The sequence below is a fragment of the Eptesicus fuscus genome, chromosome 16, assembly GCF_027574615.1.
Source record: "Eptesicus fuscus isolate TK198812 chromosome 16, DD_ASM_mEF_20220401, whole genome shotgun sequence".
Classification (NCBI taxonomy): Eukaryota; Metazoa; Chordata; class Mammalia; order Chiroptera; family Vespertilionidae; genus Eptesicus; species Eptesicus fuscus.
This window is the reverse complement of record NC_072488.1, coordinates 15,021,269-15,039,524: the sequence shown is the minus strand read 5'-3', so window position 1 is coordinate 15,039,524 and position 18,256 is coordinate 15,021,269.

Genomic DNA, 18,256 nt, shown 5'->3' with positions numbered 1-18,256 from the left:
GGGCAGGGAATCCTGCCTTTCTCATCTTGTCTTTCCCTAGTGCCCAGCACAGTGCTTTCTAGGACAACATCCGTGATTAAGGAACCCCCACAACTTAACCCCCACAACGGGATCTCCAAACATGGGGTCAGCATTAAAAACACTTGGATAGCCTTCCACCACCCTATTCCCGAGTGCCTTCTCTCCGAAGAATCTTAGTTCTCTCCTCGCAGCCCTCAACTCTCCCCCTTCTTTCTGCAGCTCTGCTTGGGGGCTAACCTTTTCATCCGGTGGTCATTTTAGAGCACATGGCTGGGTGCTGGGCATAAAGAAATCCTGTTTCTTTCTTGATCAAGATCAATCTGGAATCCTGGACGAGTGCTGTGTCCTGTCCTCCACTCATGTCAGGGTGCTGCGCCTTGGTTTTTCAATGGGCTTGAAGGACAACAGTATATTTCTGTGCCTGAAGCTGTGGAACTGGCCAACTTGAAAAAGAAGCAAAGACAATAGAAGAAGCCTCAGGGGAGGAGGGGGGGGGCTGTGGGAGGAGGGCCAGGTGCTCCCCCTGTCTCTTCCTGCAGACATCAGAAGCCTTAAGGGAGTCCTGAGAAAGATGGTTGCAATGGGCTGTGAGGAAACTGAAGGGACTTTAAGAGAAACTTGGGGGCAGACTAGGCTGAAGTGGTTTTCAGAGCAGGGACAGTTCAGGGCAACCAAAAGCGGAGGCTGAGTAGTCAGATGTGCTCATTCTTAGAGAGGGAAATGGTGCCACCACTGAGCTTGGATTCTGGTGGCTTCAAAGAGAGTCACTGAGACCCAGGCAGAAAAGGCTCGACTTCCCAGTAGACAGAGAGGACTGAGTGTGACCTGGAAAAGGGAAAGACAACATAAGGTTATAACCCTGAACTCTGAACTTACTTAATTTCAAAGTAGTTTTTATACCCAGCAGCTTTCTAACAAAGCTATAAAGTAAGTTTTGGACTAAACAGTTCATTGCTGTAAAGTGCACAATGAAGGGGGAACTGAGGGAGGGGAGATCTAGCCACTCTCACTGATGCAGAGAGAAAGTCACCCAAACTGTAGGTGAGGGGACTTCGGGCTTTCTACATCTTGGTCTCTGAACGGGCAGCGCCAGGCCAGATCTGGTGTATAACGCACGTAATGAGATGGGCTCCATTTCAGTCATTCTCACACACATTCCTCTCGGGGATGCCCAGACGTGGAGAATTTGATCTGCTACTGTCCCGTTGTGCTATTGCCCACCACTGTCCTGTGTCCTACCTATGACCCTTAGGACCACTTGAAATTGTCAATATAGTTTTGAAGACCAGGATTAAGGTCTCTCTTAGAAAATTTTCCATGGTTAAATAGAAAAAACACTTTTTAAGTGGGTGGACCCTACTTCTGCTTCCTCCACCTCCCCGCCCCCCACCCAGCAGCATCTGACAGGGCCCAGTACTTATCTCAGACCCCACCATGCTCTGTGAGGGGCCCCTCAGCTCAGGTGACTGTCAGATTAGTCCCGGGGCCTTGTACAGGCTTCTGGGAGAAGGAGAGAGGAAGCACAGTTATCTCTGTGGGGAGGGAGTGACATAGAGGTAAAGATGGGGGTAGGTGGATTTGTCTTATTAATTTGTTGGAATGAAGATAGAGGTGTGCTCATGAAAACGTGGCCCCAAGGCAAACTTTTGGAATTGAGAATATTTTCTTGTTTATAGTCATGATTAAACAAAAGATGATTTTTTTTCAGCAGAAATTTAAATCTCAACATGATACAAACTGCACTTTCCAAAAGTAGCCCCTTTGAAAAAATCAGACAGGGGAAGAGAAAAGTATGTTTTGGTGAGACATTAGTGAGAATTGGAAGTCACAACCTATCCATTTGATGATGAATGGAATGTGTATTAGAAACTGGATTCCTGCCCTAACTGGTTTGGCTCAGTGGATAGAGCGCCGGCCTGTGGACTCAAGGATCCCAGGTTCAATTCCGGTCAAGGGCATGTACCTTAGTTGCGGGCACATCCCCAGTGGGGGGTGTGCAGGAGGCAGCTGATTGATGTTTCTCTCTCATCGATGTTTCTGGCTCTCTGTCCCTCTCCCTTCCTCTCCGTAAAAAAAAAAAAAAAATCAATAAAATATATTTTTAAAAAATACCACACACACAAAAAACTGGATTCCTTCCATGGCCAGACTCCTCGGTGCCCTACTGGTGACTTTCTTGGCATCCTGGAGAAGGTGGTGAAAAGAAGGACTATCTGGGACCTGCAGAATTGTCTTCATCAAAACATAGAAAAGAAGTTGTTCCATAGCATAAGTCATACAAGAAAGCAAGCACTGTTTGAACTACTCTTGATAACATTTTTTAAAACAAAGAAATAAAACACTTTAATTCTCAGCGTTTCTAATGTGTTAAGTTACAATGTACTAAATAAATGTTAGTTTTGCTATATTTCATTCCTCTATACTTAGTAGACTTACTTGATCAGGAGAATGCCATATGAAGATGAGGCATAGATCAGGGTGATGCATCAGCCAAGCCTGTGCCCTCTTGCAATCTGGGACCTCTTGGGGGATGTCTGACTGCAGGTTGATGTCCAACTGCCGCAGGCAGGATTGGGCCTCAACCAGCAGTTGGACATCCCTCTCACAATCTGGGACCCCTGGCTCCTAACCGTGCCTGATTGCCCCTAACCACTCCGACTGCCTGCCTGATTGCCCTTAACCCCTCTGCCTGCCTGCCTGCCTGATTGCCCCTAACTCCTTGCCTGCCTGCCTGATCGCCCCTAACCACTCGCCTGCCTGCCTGATCGCCCCTAACCACCTCTGCCCTTGGCCCCCGCCACCAAAGCTTTGTCTGGAAGGATGTCCAGTATGATGTCCAGAAGGTTGTTTGGCTATCTGGTCTAATTAGCATATTACACTTTTATTATTATATATTATTATAGATTACTTCTAGCCCTGAGAGTAATTTATTCTCACCTACTTGTGTTTCTGGCCTAGTGGAAACTTGGGGCTTAGGAGAAAGCATGAAGCTCTTCTGTAGAACTAAATAACTTTACCTTTCACCAAAAACACCAGATTTAAGAAAAATAGGGACTGGTATTTAAATAGTTGACACTCTAATGTTTAACCTCAGAGGATTATGTATAGATTCACTGTAGTATATAGCTGAAAAATGTAGGTGATCCTTTCATTTACGAATGAAGATAATGAGGTGCTGAGAAAGTAAGGATTTGTTAGTGGTAGAGCTGGGGCTAGAACCCAGGCCTCTGCATTCTGAGTTCAAATACTTTTCACTTATACTTCCTACTCAGTTGCTCGAAATTCTTTGCCTCAAATGGTAGTCAATCTTTGTAAGGCAAGAAATTTGGTTTTGTCTGTGCTTACAGAGAGCACAAGACTTACATTTTTTAAAATTTCAAAATATTATTTTCTTGTATGAAATAATTATAATGGCAAATGTTATAATTATTTCATACAAGAAAATAATATTTTGAAATTTTAATGTTAGTTTAAAAATTGTATTCAACCCTAGCCAGTTTAGCTCAGTGGATAGAGCGTTGGCCTGTGGACTGAAGGGTCCCAGGTTCGATTCCGGCCAAGGGCACGTGCCTGGGTTTCAGGCTTGATCCCCAGTAGGGGGCGTGCAGGAGGCAGCCGATCAATGATTCTCATCATTGATGTTTCTATCTCTCCCTCTTCCTTCCTCTCTGATGTTAATAAAAAAAATATATTTAAAAAATAAATAAAAATTGTATTCAACTGGCAAAGTAAAATGTTGTCAATTCTTGGGTCCCAATTAAAAAAAAATTAAGTGTAGTCAGTGAAATCTCAAAACTGTTTTTGGTTCTCCAAGGAAAAATTGTTTCCCCAGAGGCGTGAGACCAGGAGGGAGTGCTTCTTTGTTTTGAAAGGTGGATTTAAAGAGTCTTGTTTCTAGATTCATTCAGCTCCTACTCACCACATGCACTGTTTCTTCCCTTTATTTAAAAAAATTAAAAAATGTATTTTTATTGATTTTAGAGAGGAAGGGAGAGGGAGAGAGAGATAGAAGCATCAATGATGAGAGGGAATCATGGATCGGCCACCTCTTACATGTCCCTTACTGGGGACTGAGCCCACAACCCTGGGAATGTGCCCTGCCTGGGAATCTAACTTTGATCTGGTTTATAGGTTAATGCTCAACCACTGAGCCATACTGGCCAGGCCCACTGTTTCTTCATTAGACCTCATTTGCCCTTAGCCTTGACCCAGTTTTTTCTTTGTGAGGATCTGTTTCTCCAAGAACACAGTGAACTTGGCCCTGTAGAGCTGTGGTCTGTGTCCACCCCCTTGGCTTATATCCTTTGATGTTTGCACTTCCCTGATTAATGGCCTGTCAATTTTCCTTCAGGGCACAGAAGGGGATGTCTCCTGCTCTTTCTAATGACATTTTTGGCTGACTACTAAGGAAAAGGATCACATTAGTACATGAAGTGTCCCATGGAATAGATTCTAATTTGATTTGAAAGTTCTGTGTAACCCACAAATATCTTCCAGAAAGACCTGCTACCATGTCTAAAAATCCTTACTGAGTCATCGTTCGGGGGTCCTCCAGAAAAAAAAGTTAAATTGTTGACATTTGATATCACTTGGGAATAGTACATTGACATAGCTTAAGAGAGCTGAACAGCCCACTATCCATAAGGAATTTATTTGATCAACATTTTCATTCTCTAGAAGATTACAGGGCCCTCATGGAATAGAACAGGGGCAGGTAGGTTTTGAGGTAGGACTGAGATGGAATGTGCGTCAGAGCTTTCTTTTCTAAGTAGATTAGGATACATTCTGGGTAGAGGAGGTTGCTGAAGAAGTCATGAGGTGCATGTGAGTGAATGTGTTTGTGTGTGTCAGAATCTTAGCCCATCATGCCTGGAAGCAAAACTCACCTTTAATTTTAAAGGATATTTTCATTGGATATAAAATTCTTGGTTGAAAAAAAATATCCTTTATCACTTTAAATATATCACTTCATTATCTTCTGGCTTCCATAGTTTCGGAGAAATCTGTTATACTCATTGCCTTTGTTCCTCTATGTCATTTCCCCCTTCCCATTCTGGCTGCTTTTAAGATTTTCCCCTTTTTGATTGATTCTCAGCAATTTGATTACGATATGCCTCGATGTGATTTGGCTGTGTGTGTTCATTTTGCTTAGTGTTTATTAAGGTTCTTGGATCCATAAGATAGAATTGTCATCAAATTTGAAAAGTTTCTAAACATAATTTCTTCAGTTTTCTTTCTTTCCTTTTTAGGGATTCAATTACATTTATGTTAAATTTCTCGATATTGTCACTGAAGTCTCAATTCTTTCCCTTATCCCTTCCATTTCCTTTTCCTCTGTGTTCTTTCTTTTGGATAGTTTTTAAAAAATCATTTTATTATTATTATTTTTTTGTTAATTCTCACCCGAGAATATTTTTCCATTCATTTTTTAGAGAGAGTGAGAGGGAGAGGGAGAGAGAGAAACATACATGTGAGAAAGACACATCGATTGGTTGCCTCTTGCATGCTCCCTGATCAGGGCCGGGGAACCTGCAACCAAGGGTACATGCTCTTGACTGGAATCGAACCTGGGACCCTTTGGTCTGCGAGCTGATGCTCTATCCACTGAGCCAAACTGGCTAGGGTGAAAATAATTTTATTTAAAAAGAATTTAAATTACAGTTGACATGCAATATTGTATTAGTTTCAGGCATACCACCTAATGATTACACATTTATATACCTTATAAAGTGATCATGCCAATAACTCTAGTACTCACTTGACACCATGCATAGTTATTACAATACTAGAGGCCCAGTGAATGATTGAATCATGCACGTGTAGGGTCCCCTACACGCTTTCGCTTTTCGCGGTGGAGGTGGGTGCCTGTCCGCTGGTGCACCAGGCCTTTGTGCCGGAGCAGACAGGCACCCAGCTCCCCCACTATTGATGGTCCGCAGCCGCTGAGGGGGGCTACCCTGCTGTTGAGAGGCGCAGCTGGGTGTCCGCGGCAGGCCCCCTCAGCGGCCGCGGATCTGGCCGTTGAGAGGCGCAGGGTAGCCCCCCTCAGTGGCAGCGGATTCGTGCTTCTCAATGGCCAGATAGGCCACCCCTAGTCCCGCCCCCCAGCCTCCCGCCGCCCAATCGTGGGTGTAGCGGAGTCATGGTAATTTACATGTTACTCTATTATTAGATAGGATTATTGACTGTGTACCCTATACTATATTTTACATCCCCATGACTAGTATTCAACTACCAATTTGTACTTCTTATTCCCTTTACCTTTTTCATCCATCTTCCAACCCCCTCTCCCATCTGTCAACCATCAAAATATTTTCTGTTAACTATGAGCCTATTTCTGTTCTGATAGTTTATTTTATTTTTTTAGATTCCACATATATGTGAAATTATATGGCATATGTCTTTTTCTTTTTCTGTCTGACTTATTTTGCTCAGCACAATTCCCCCTAGGTCTGTCCATGTTATTGCAGATGGTAAGATTTTCATTTTTTGTTTTATGGCTGAGTCATATTTCATTGTATATATGCACCACTTCTTCTTTATCTATTCACCCATTGATGGACACTTAGGTTGCTTCCATATCTTGGCTATTCTATATAATAAAAGAGTAATATGCAAATTGACTATCACTCCAACACACAAGATGGCTGCCCCCATGTGGTCAAAGATGGTTGCCCCCATGTGGACACAAGAAGGCCGCCACAAGATGGCTGGCAGGGGATGGCAGTTGTGGGCGATCAGGTCAGCAGGGGAGGGCAGTTAGGGGGCACCAGGCCTGCAGGGGAGGGCAGTTAGGGGTGACCAGGCCTTCAGGGGAGGGCAGTTGGGGGTGACCAGGCCTGCAGGGGAGAGCAGTTGGGGGTGACCAGGCCTTCAGGGGAGGTCAGTTGGGGGTGACAAGGCCTTCAGGGGAGGACAGTTAGGGGCAACCAGGCTTTCAGGGGAGGGCAGTTGGAGGCGACCAGGCTGGCCAGGGAGGGAAGTTAGGGGTGACCAGACTGGCAAGGGAGGGCAGTTAGGGGTTACCGGGCCAGCAGGGGAGGGCAGTTAGGGGCAATTGGGCTTGCAGGGGAGCAGTTAGGCATCGATCAGGCTGGCATGGGAGTGGTTAGGGGGTGATCAGGCTGGCAGGCAGAAGCGGTTAGGGGCAATCAGGCAGGCAGGCAGGCAGGCAGGCAGGCAGGGGAGTGGTTGGGAGCCAGCAGTCCTGGATTGTGAGAGGGATGTCTGACTGCCTATTTAGGGACATCCATTGAGGGGTCCCAGATTGGAGAGGGTGCAGGCTGGGCTGAGGGACAACCCCCCATGCACAAATTTTGTGCACCAGGCCTCTAGTTGTAAATAATGCTACAATAAACATATAGATGTATATATCTTTTTGATTTAGAGTTTTGGGTTTCTTTAGATAAATACACAGAAATAGAATTTCTGGGTCCTTCTTTGTCTCTTGCTGTAGCCTTTGTTTTAAAGTCTATTTTGTCTAGTATAAGTATTGCTATCCCAGATTTTATTTGTTGTTTCCATTTTCATAAAACAATTTTTTTTCACTCATTTACTTTCAGTCTGTGTATGTCTTTCTATCTGAAGTGAGTCTCTTGTAGACAGCATGTTTCCTTATCTATTCAGCCACTCTATGTTCTTTGATTGGAGCATTTAATCCATTTGTATTGATTTATTATTAGTTTCAGGTGTACAGCATAGTGCTTCGACAATCATATACTTTACAAAGTGTTCCCCCGATATTTCCAGTACCCACTTGGCACCATACATAGTTATTACAATATTATTGACTACTAGAGGCCCAGTGCATGAAATTCATGCAGGGAAGGGTCCCTAGCGGCTGCTGGCCACCAGCCAGGGCCTCCCTTCCCCTGGCTTCCTGCTGCTGCCATCGGCCGGGGTGGGGCCGGCTGGGGAAGGGGCCACAGGCCGTTGGACAGCTGGTTGAACTCCTGGTCAAGGGGACAATTTGCATATTAGGATTTTATTATATAGGATAGTCCCTATGTTCATTACATCCTGGTGACTATTTGTAACTACCAGTTTGTACTTCTTAATCCCTTCACCTCTTTCATCCAGTTCCTCAAGCCCCTTCCCCTCTGGCAACCATTTCTCTGTATCTCTCAGTCTGTTTCTATTTTGTTTGTTGATTTATTTCATTCTTTATATTCCAAATATAAATGAAATCATATGGTATTTGTCTTTTTCTGACTAACTTATTTTGTTTAGCATAATATCCTCTAGGTCCATTGATGCTGTCAAAAATAGTAAGATTTCATTCTTTTTTATGGCCAAGTAGTATTCCATTGTATATGTGTATGACAGCTTTTTTATCCACTAGTCTATTGATGAACACTTGGGTTGCTTCCATATATTGGCTATCTATCTAATAATAGGGTAATTGATTGGGATGCCATCACAGTAATGACTGATCAGCAGGCTGTGTGTGCAGCATGCCCCAGTAAGGCTGCTGAGGCTTTCATCTGTCCCTTTCTACACCAAAGATGACAGGGTTCAAGGAAGAAGGGATCCAGCTAGGAGGCTTCCCTGGGCCGTCTCTCCCCTTCTAGCCCTGTGCAGGACAGATGCTCTGGCCCAGTAGCCCCGAGGGGAGGAGGAGCAAGATGCTTTCCTTCCGGGACCCTGCTCTCCCTGGGAGTCTGGCGTGGAGGGCGCTCTCCCTGGGAACCCAGAAATCTGCCTCCCAGGGCGACTGCACAGCAGCCGGGCCGGCGAGCCATGGAAAGGTCAACCTACCCATGTGGATGTGTACGCTGGCAGAGGCCATGCAGCTGCCATAATTGAAGTTGTCCTCGATGGAGGAGCGGGGGTAGCGGGGATCGGAATCGGTCATGTTGTTAATGGAACCCTGGCTCCCCGCCGAATAACATAGAGCACATGGACCTCAACAGTCCTCGGTCACTTCCTGAGCAGCAGTCAGCCCCAACCGGGATCAAACTTGAAACCTGAGTAGGTGCCCTGACAGAATGGAACCCAAACCTTTGGTGTGGCAGAGGAGCTCCGGCCCACAGCAGGGGCCAGGGCACGGCAGAGGGGTTTTGTTGCGGGGCCCTGACAGGCAGCCCGCAGTGTAGTGGGTTAGAACCTCCTCCTGATACAGTAAGGTTGCGGGTTGGATCCCTCCCTGTTCAGGGCACAGACAAGAAACAACCAAAGAGATCATAATAAGTGGAACAACACACTGGTGTTTCTCTCGCTCCCTTCCTCTCTCTAAAATAATCAATCAATAAAAATTAAAATAAAAAATAAGCTGTCTGTCTTGCAGAGTTGCTAAAACAGAAAGTGAAGGCCCATCCGTTCATTCAACAAATACTTCATATACTCCTTCAATAATCACACTGGGGATGGGTGTTTGTTTGTTTTGGTTAATCCTCACCTGAGGACATTTTTCTATTGATTTTTTTTTTTTTTTTTAGAGAGAGTGGAAGTGAGGGAGAAAGACAGAAACTAATGTGAGAGACATCAATTGGTTGCCTCTTGCTGAATCCCTGACCAGGGCCCCGGATTGAGCCTGCAACCCAGGTACGTGCCCTTGATCGGAATCCAACCTGGTACCCTTCAGTCCGCCTGCAGAAGCACTATCCACTGAACCAAACCAGCATTTTTTTCTTTTTAAGTCCTCCTTTAAGGATATGTTTTTTTCATTGATTCTAGAGAGAGAGGAAGGGAGAAGGAGAGACAGAGAGAAACATCTGACAGGGATGGAACCCACAACCTGTGTATATACCCTCACCTGGAATCAAACCCATGACCCTTTGGTGCATGGGAGGACACTCTAACTACTGATCCACATTGACCAGGGCCTGGAGGTACACTTAAAAATTTCTTTTCAGATCTGCCCTGGCCAGGTGGCTCAATTGGTTGGAGTCTCAACCTGTACACCAAAGGATTTCCTGTTGGATTCTAGGTTAAGGCACATACTTAGGTTTAGGTTAGATCCTGGTGGGTCAGCAAGTGCAGAGGCAGCCTACCAGTATTTCTCTGTCACACAGATATTTCTCTTCCTAAAAATCAATTTTAAAAATATCCTCAGGTGAGAATTAAAAAAATATATATATACATTAAAAAATTTCCAGATCTAAAATTTTATTTGATTCTTTTAAAAATTTTATTTTTCATTTACAGTTCACATTCAGTATCCTATCCTATATAATAAAACCCTAATATGCAAATCAACGGAATGGTGGAATGACTGGTCGCTATGAACTGACCACCAGGGGGCAGACGCTCAGTACAGGAGCTGCCCCCTTGTGGTCAGTGTGCTCTCACAGAGGAAGCGTCGCTCAGCCAGAAGCCCAGCTCACAACTGGTGAGTGCAGTGGCGGTGGTAGGAGACTCCGAGGCAGCACTAAGGAGCAGCAAGCTGGGTGTTAGGGAGCAGCAAGCAGGTGGGCGGTAAGGAGCGAGGTGTCCCAAACTGTGAGAGGGCACAGGCCAGGCTGAGGGGGAACCCCACCCCCTGCCACCCCCCAGTGCATGAATTTCATGCACTGGGCCTTTAGTTGTTAAATAATGCTACAATAAACATATGGGTGCATATATTCTTTCAAATTAGTGTTATAATCCATTTGCATTTAAGGTTATTGTTGATAGATATGTACTTATTACCATTTTATTATTCATATTTTTAATCTTTTTTTTCCTTCTTCTTTAAGTTTCTTTAACATTTCTTGCAATACTGGTTTGGTGTTGATAGACTCCTTTAGCTTTTTGTTATCTGGGAAGCTCTTTTTCTGTCCTTTGATTCTAAATGATAGCTTTGTTGGAGTAATCTTGGTTGTAGGTTCCTGCTTTTCATCATTTTGAATATTTCTTGCCAATCCCTTCTGGCTTGCAAAGCTTTTGTTGAGAAATCAGCTGACAGACTTATGGGAATTCCCTGGTAGGAACTAATTGTTTTTCTCTTGCTGTTTTTAAGATTCTCTCTGTGACTTTAACCTTTGGTATTAAACTGTGACGTGTTGTGGTGTGGGCCTCTTTGTGTTTTGGATTCTCTGCTCTTCCTGGACTTGTATGTCTATTTTCTTTGCCAGGTAGGGAAGTTTTCTGTCATTATTTTTTTCAAATACATTTTCAATTTCTTGCTCTTTCCCTTTTCCTTCCGGCACCAAATATACCCTCTGGTACATTTGTTTTTGTCCCAGAGGTCCCTTAAACTATCTTCATTTTTTTGATTCTTTTGTTGTTGTTGTTGTTGTTGTTGTTCTGATGGGATGTTTTCTGCTATCTTATCTTCCAAATTGCTGATTTGATCTTCTATTTCTTCTAATCTACTGTTAATTCCCTATAATGTATTCTTCATTTTAGTTATTGTACTAGAAGCCCGGTGCACGAAATTCGTGCACGGCGGGGGTTGTCCCTCAGCCCAGCCTGTACCCTCTCCAATCTGGGACTCCTGGAGGGATGTCCAACTGCCTGTTTAGGCTCGATCCTGGTGGGATCGGGCCTAAACGGGAAGTCGGACATCCCTCTCACAATCCAGGACTGCTGGCTCCCAACTGCTTGCCTGCCTGCCTTCCTGATTGCCCCTAATCGCTTCTGCCTGCCAGCCTGATCACCCCCCTAACCACTCTGCTGCCAGCCTGGTTGATGCTTAACTGCTCCCCTGCCAGCCTGTTTGCCCCCAATTTCCCTCCTCTGCCAGCCTGGTCACCCCTAACTGCCCTCTCCTGCAGGGTTGATCACCTCCAACTGCCCTCCCTTGCAAGCCTGGTCCCTCTCAACTGCCCTCCCTTGCAGGCCGGGTGCCTCCCAACTGCCCTCTCCTGCTGGCCATCTTGTAGTGGCCATCTTGTGTCCACATAGGGGGCAGGATCTTTGACCACATGGGAGCAGCTATATTGTGTGTTGCAGTGATGATCAATCTGTATATTACTCTTTTATTAGATAAGATTATTCATTTCTGACTTTTTAAATGGTTTCCATGTCGTCTTTTTTTTTTTTTTAATGCTTTTGAGTTTCTCCCTAAGTTCCTTGAGCAAACCTATTATTGTTTTGAACTCTGTGTCTGGTAGTTTGCTTGCCTCCATTTCATTCAGTTCTTTTTCTGGAGATTTCTCCTGTTCTCTCATTTGAGACATGTTTCATTGTCTCCTCATTTTGGTTGCCTCCCCATGCTTGTTTCTCTGTATTAGGTAGAGTTGGTATATCTCCTGTTTTTGGAAGAGTGGCCTTATGTAGTAATGTCCTGTAGGACTTAGTGGTGCAGCTTCCCAGGTCACCTGAACCAGGCATTCTAGGTGTGTCCTCCCATGTGGGTTCTGTGTACTCTCCTATTGAAGTTGAGCCTTGTTGGCATGTCAGTGGGATGGACTGACCCCCATGCCAATCGGCTGTGAGGACCTGCTACAACTCTAATGGAGGAGCTGCTGTGCAGGGGCTGACACCACTGAGCAGGACTTGCTTCAGCATGGCTCTGGAGCCTGCCTAGCTTGCCCCTTGAGTATATCACTTGTGGAGATGATTGCATAATGCTCGGGCATGGTCTGAAGTTGTTCACAGGGTGCACTGGCTTTGGGGCTTCTCAGGAGGTACAGGCCAAGATCATCTGCCACCTGTGCCCTGCCCAGGGCCACTTGGAGTGAGCTATAGAGTGACCTGCAGATGGCTGCTACTTGTGCCGGGCTTGGAGGTGCCTAGGAGAGGCCAAGCTGTGAACCAAGGCTGGCTGCCACTAGTGTTAGGTGAGGGGTCACTTAGCAAGAGTTACATGGCATGCTGAGGCCAGATGCTGCTTGTTTAGGGTTGGGAACCTTAGAGAGATTTTAGGTTTGTTTAGATTTGAGCCAAGACATGCCATTTCTCTGGAAAAGCCATTGGAAGTGGCTTCTGTGGGCTCACAAGTTGGGAGGGAGGGTGTCTCAGGGAATCATCAGAGTATGGCGATCAGTGTTAGTCAGGTTGATGGAGATTCAGATATAGCACCTGCCTGCTGGCTGTGTATGGGGAGGGCTGAGCAAAAGAACAATGGCCTTTGCCAGAACTTTTGTCTGAGAGAAAGCTGCCCCTTTAGCCCTTGTTCCAAAGCCAGACAATACAGTTTCTCTTCGTATGTCCCTGGCATCTTTCAAGCTGTTGCCCCAGAACTAGAGCTCAGATATATGCCTGTAATCGTGTTTTTGATCAAGTCCCTGTGTCTTGGATATCAATGATGTTCACATAATACTTGCTGGTCTTGAATTCCCACAGGTATCAATGGTAATACCACACTCACTTTTAGCTTTCAGTTTATCCAAGACCCAGGCATACTTAAAGAAGCCCTTTTATAACTCAACACCTCCTTCTCAAAATTTTTGATTTTTGATTTTGATTTTTGTCAATCCAGCCCCATTTGTAGATCAGGTGGCCAGTAGTGGTAGACTTTCTGAAATCTGTGTGTCCAGTGATGACAATGTTGGCTTTTAGTGGTGGTGTTCATGAAATCTGTGCTCTGGCAGCAAACCCTTTGCTAAAAAGCCAGTGAATTTTTTCATTTAAAACTTTTTTCCTTGTTAGAGGTTACATTTTTATACCTTTCATTTTTTTCTTATGTTCATGTTTTAATCCTTAAGCATATTGAGCATACTTAAAATAAGCATTTTAGACTATTTATTAATACATCACCTCTGTCATCTCTAGGCCTGTTTCTATTGATTTATTTTCCTCTTGATTATGTGTCACATTTTTCTGCTTCTTGATATGTGTGTAATGAAGAATTAACTTTAGCTAAAGAGAAGTCTGGTCTTTGTCCCAGCTTCTTAGGGGATAGCATCTAAACTCTTAAGTGAAAAAAGTGGCTGGCCTTATCCCCACTTCCTGTGAAGTTGCTCTAAATCCTTAGAATGTCCTGAGTGATAGGAGTGTCTCTGCTATTCATGGGGCCTCTGATAGTTTGTACTAACTCAGATGACCCAGAATGGGGCTTGCTATGCTGGAATGACAAATTATGTAATTAGAGATTGGGGCTTTGACTCAGTGATACCAACCTGACCTCTGGGGAGCAGAATGAGGCTGAAGATTGAGTTCAACCACCTGGCCAATTATTCAATCAATTGTGCTTACATAATGAAAACTTAAAAAAACTCTGGAAGATTGGGTGACCTTCACTGGTAGACAATACACTGCATATTGTCACACATGATGTACTGGGAAGGTAGTGGATCCCGACTCCATCGGGAGAGGACAAGGAAGCTTCATGTTTGGGACCCTCTAAGACCTCATCTTATGCATCTTTTCTTTTGGTTGGTTTTGATTTCTTTTTTTCTAACTAAAACGGTAATCATAATCAGAAAAAGAGTGCTTTCCTGAGTTCTGTGAGTTGTTCTAGTTAATTATTGAACCTGAAGGGTTAGTGGGAACCCTCAAATTTATAAACAGTTGTTCCCAAGTGTGTGTGGTCTGAAGACCCCTGAATTTGCTGGTGTCTGAAGTGAGGGCAGTCTTGTGCAGGACTGTGTCCTAAACCTGTGAAAGTTGGTTTGACTACAGTAGTTGGTCTCAGAAGTCAATGCAACCTGTTTAACAATTTGATTATGATATGCCTTGGTATGATTTGGTTGTGTGTGTTCATTTTGCTTGGGGTTTGTCAATGTTCTTGGATCTATAAGATGGATATTGGATATAATGAAGGTTACCTCTTACTTTCAAGAGGGTTGGGTTTAGTTAAATTACTTGAGAATCACCTTCATCCTTTTGGGGCATTGATTTGACATTTTGTTAGGAAGGATACCTTCACTCTAAAAATTCCTCCCAGTAAAATACGACCCTCTGGGATCACTATTTTCCAGGTGACCTTCCTTTCTTCCTTCCTTCCTTCCTTCCTTCCTTCCTTCCTTCCTTCCTTCCTTCCTTCCTTCCTCTCTCTCTCTCTCTCTCTCTCTCTCTCTCTCTCTCTCTCTCTCTCTCTTCATACCACCTCTTACATCAAGCTCACTCTGGACCACTATTCACCTGTTCTAATGACCCCACAGACAGGTACCAAAAAATGAGAGATAGTCCCTAAAGCCAAAAGCACACTGAAATTATTCAAACCAGGATGTTAAACTAGACAATCCTAAGCCTTTTTACCCTGCCTTGTCCATTCCTTCCTGTAGAAACCACAATAAAAGCTGCTCTCCACATTTTCCTTTCATTCCCTCTGCCTTCTGACTTATCCTGGTTCTTCCCCAAGTGATTTTGTGTGGCATGCTATGCCTCCTGTTTTTAGGGATCTGTGAGTATAAACTTCATTCATGACAGTCATTTCTACGTCTGTGTATCTCACCATGCCTGATTAAAACAAATCTCAGGTACCATTAAACACACGCACAAAGAGTAAATACTATATGATTACATTTATAAAAAGTTCAAACTTTAAATGTTGGGGTGTTCCCTTTGCAGATAATATTATTGTCTAACCACTATGCTTTACACTTGAAATTAATATAAAAATAATTTTGAATGTCAACTGTAATTGAAAAATAAAATTTAAAAAAGCAGGCATAACAGAATTATGGTGTTAGAAGTCAGAGTAGTGATTATTCTGGGAGGAGATATAAGGAGGCAGGAGGGGAGCTTTTGTTATGCTAATAATCTGTTTCTTGACCTAAGTGCTGGTTACAACAATGTGTTTAGTTCGTGCAAATCAATCAAGCAGTATATTACAATTTGGATACTTTCTGTATGTATGTAATACTGAACAGTTACATTATTGGTTCAAAGCCTTTATCTCTCCCTGTATCCCTGACTTTCGCCATCTAACTTTGCAGTTCTCTCCCACTCTGACTCTGGAATCCAACGTGTGATTTGACGTAGCCAATAGAATGAATAGGAGGTAAGAGTGTACTAGTTCTTGGCCTGACTTTCAAGAAGTCTTATGTGTTTCTTGTACTCTTGTGCTTCTGTTATTGGAATTATGAAGATACGTTGGGACTAGGTCACCCATCCTGGGATGAGAGCCATGTGGAATAGAGCTGCCTCAGCAAAAGTTTCCCATCTAAACCCAGCCTGGAGCAGGGCTCTCAGTTGCTCCACAGATGAATGAATGAGCACAGTCAAGATCAGCCAAACCCAGCCTAGGTCAGCTGACCCCCACCTGACTCACAGATGCATAAAGTGAAGATAATTGGTTTTGTGAAGCCACTGACTTCTAGGGTAGTTTATTATGCTGCAAAAGCTAACTGGTACAGTAGTGGAAAAAAAAAATCAATGAAGGCCAAAGTTAGAAAAATGGAGAGGAGGGAATTGAGATAGAAGAAATTTCATTTAAAAAAGTTCTCCCCTGAGTTGTGTTTGAAACGTCACATTGCTTATTCTCCTGATACTGTGCGGCATTAAGAGATCTATGGTTTTCTGTGTCTATGTGCCAGCTTCCCAGGGAGGCTATAGCTGTTGAGAACAGACATGACAACCAGGAATGGCAGAGGAAAAATCTGGGTATGGATGGGGCATCGAGGGGAAGATACACTGGTTCAGCTTTGGGTAGGGTTGAATTTGACATCATGAAGGACATCCAAGTGGAGTTGTTCAGCAGGGAGGAAATGCAGATCAGAAGCTCAGGTCTTTGCTGGACATCTAGACTTGGCTGTCCTCAACTAGCAGGTAGTAAGTGAGGAAGCTGGGACTGGGTCTGCACTGGAAAGCCAGCGCAGAAACAGCTCCAAGAAGCTGTGAGAGCCAACACCTGATCACTCCGTGCAAAGCGCTTCAGTCAGCATGGGTGATTCTCACATGGCGAGCAATGGACAAGTGAAGTACCCGTTGTTCTCCAACTTCGTTCATTACCTATTTCTTCTTCCCTTCTCTGATTCAGCATCTGACTCCCTTGGCTGCCCTCCTCCTGTGCTGTATGCCACCTTTCCTCTCAGCCTTTCTTTGGCATAGCGTTCCTCCTGCTGGGCTGGCCTCCTCTTCCCACCTACTATTGTACAACTTTTTGTCCCCCTTCTTTGATCACTTGATCCCTATTCATTTTCTCCTGTGGTCCCTACCTCAGAGAGAGAGAGAAAGAGAGAGAGAGAGAGAGAGAGAGAGAGAGAGAGAGAATGTATTTAATGTATTACCTAACAGGGAGATGATAAATACCTCTTAGTCAACAAGCAGAGGGTGCCCTGTAGCACTAAAGTGTCATCATGTACCACGTGTCCCAGGAATTAGAAACCTCCAAACGGGGCAGATGGGACAGTGTGCCTGCCTTTCATTGGAACAGCCAGTGCAACAGGGCAGGAGCGGATGGAAATACTGGGTGGTGCCACTGAGAGGCAATGAGTTGCAGCACCCAAGAAAGCGAGAGGGAGGGTATAGAGGGGGCACTGATGCTGAGAGTGGCGAAGGAGCTCAGTGTCCCAACTCAGAGCTCTCTCTCTCTCTCTCTCTCTCTCTCTCTCTCTCTCTCTCTCTCTCTCTCTCGTAGGGACCACAGGAGAAAATGAATAGGGATCAAGTGATCAAAGAAGGTGGGACAAAAAGTTGTACAATAGTAGGTGTGAAGAGGCCAGCCCAGCAGGAGGAACGCTATGCCAAAGAAAGGCTGAGAGGTAAGGTGGCATAAAGCACAGGAGGAGGGCAGCCAAACATTACCTGTTTCCTCTTTCCTTCCCCGGAGAAGGGAAGAGGAAACAGGTAATGAACGAAGCTGGAGAACGACGGGGTGGAGAATGCGAGAAGGGCGGCAAACAGAAGGAAGAGCAAGAACCTGCGTGTGGGTATTGAGAGCGCAGCGGCATCACCGCATGGGACCCGACTCATCAGGACTCATCAGCTGGAGGACCTGGGAGAGGGCGCCTCTTGGGAGAAGCCCTAGATGTTGCCTGAACCTGGCCAGCTCCAGGAGTCCAGGGGCGCGCGCGCGGGGGGGGCTCCAGAGAAACCCAAGGAGGAACTGGGTCTGGGAGAGGTTGGCACCTGACTGGGGGACGTGGTGGCATAGAGGGGGCACTGATGCTGAGAGTGGCGAAGGCTCACTCAACGTCCCAACTCAGAACGATGCTCAATGTTCGTCCGTCCGTCCGCTGCCGGGTGTGGGGCCCAGCGCGGGAAGAAGGAGGCAGGGTGGGGAGGGAGAGGGCGGGCAGTGGAGGAGCGCAGGGAACCAGAGCGGCTGGGGGACCCTGGCTCGGGGTGGTTCCAGGGTGGGGACTGCGTGGCTACCGCGCACAGGTGCGCACAGAGCGGTGGGGTGGGGGTGGGGGTGGGGGGCGCGGGAGAACGTTCCCCGCTGATCCGTTTCTGTGGTTTTCTCTCTTTTCCTAGTGCCCGA